We start from the raw sequence: 1,583 nt of genomic DNA, 5'->3' as shown, positions 1-1,583 counted from the left end.
ATCCAAATTCCTGGCCACTGAGTTGCTACACTCTTGTGCTTTTTCTCACATAAAGAGAATTTACAGGCTTGCCTCCTTACAACCTGACATAAATACTTCCTTGAACAACTCGAGAATCTTACATCATGGTACATCAGAATGATACTTTTTTTTTTTTTTTAAATAGATCGGACTACCCTGGAATAGAATTATCCAAAACATAATAGGAAATTTAGCTACTTTAAAAAAATAGAACAGTTTCCTGCTACATCAACCCCATCCACACAACCAGGCAGAAGAAGAATGCTGCTGGTGGGCCAACTTGCACAGCTGCAGTATACAGAAAGAGCAGCTGCTCACTGCCCCGACCCTCTGGCTTCTGGCGCGTGGGCTAGAGTTAGCACGGGGCCTCTGCAGAGAACAAAAGGCTTCAGGTAACCAGAGGTTTCACTCGAGGGGGACACTGTGCCAACAAGGACAGACACACACGGGACAGATGTTAGCAGAGTCAGCCTGCTTAAGAACACTGGTTTCGGAGAGAGCCCTTGCTGGTCTTGGAGCAGCACGGTATGATGAGGCTTGCCTAAGTGGGGACAAGAAGGGACCCTCTTCCACCAGGTGACCTGGAGTTTTGTGGTGGTGGTTAGTGCATTCGTATGGCATAGCTAAATAAAATTACTTGGCTTGTTTCATTGCTTTGTAAAGTCACCCCCTATATACAATCCTGAAAATCCACGGACTGCCAGTACCAAATGTAAAAGGCTCCAACCCAATAAGAAACATGGCAGTTAGCGATCCTGAGATAAATGTAAACAAAGGGGTCACCCCAACATCACTCACTGTGGAGGACAAGCCCTCGGTTCTGTCCAGTTCCATCTGAAAGAGGACCTTGCCCGCGAGCACTGTCCTTCAGGCACCAGACAGGGAACAAGGGCTTCTCTTGGCTTTGGCACTCTGCTCCCGGGAAGGGTTTCTGGTCGGTGGAGGCAGTGAGTGAATGAGTGGGCCAAAGTGCATCAGCAGGCGAAAGAAGGTCCAAAGAAATAATCTGCAATCCTACCCAGGCCAGGACCCAGAGACGGAAGAAGCAGGCCTGCTGGTGGTCATGGGCCTTCACAAAGCACAGCAGCAGGGCCCCCTCCCCTCAGTACCTCCCTCAACCTAAGGCCCAGCAGAGGGCGAGTTCTTTGGGAGAGAAGGGGAGCTGGCACAGGTGAGGGGCGTGCTGCTCTCACCACACACCACAATGTGTCAGGGGTCAAGATGATCCCACCTAGGAAGTTAATGGCACTATTTTAACAGTACATCTTGGGAAAATCCAAGAGGCTTACTCTTACATGGAAGCCACACCAGTTTGCAGATATGTTCTCCTCTATAAAATCTAAACAGATAGTTCAGTTGTCAAGCACCACAGAAAAACTGAACTTAGGATAGTGCATGTACTAAGGTTTTAAAAGCCTACATCTAGAGTAAGGAATCACTCATAGTCATCTTCATGAAACATGGTTACCTCAGAGTTTTTCTGCTGAGATCTGAGAATTAAACATGGAACCAAATGACGCCTTCTAACATGCAAGCATCCAAGCTGCACGGACACATACAGG

This window comes from Mustela putorius, unplaced genomic scaffold, assembly GCF_011764305.1.
Source record: "Mustela putorius furo isolate JIRA1106 unplaced genomic scaffold, ASM1176430v1.1 tig00004192_pilon_pilon_pilon, whole genome shotgun sequence".
Classification (NCBI taxonomy): domain Eukaryota; kingdom Metazoa; phylum Chordata; class Mammalia; order Carnivora; family Mustelidae; genus Mustela; species Mustela putorius.
This window is presented reverse-complemented; position numbering follows the sequence as displayed.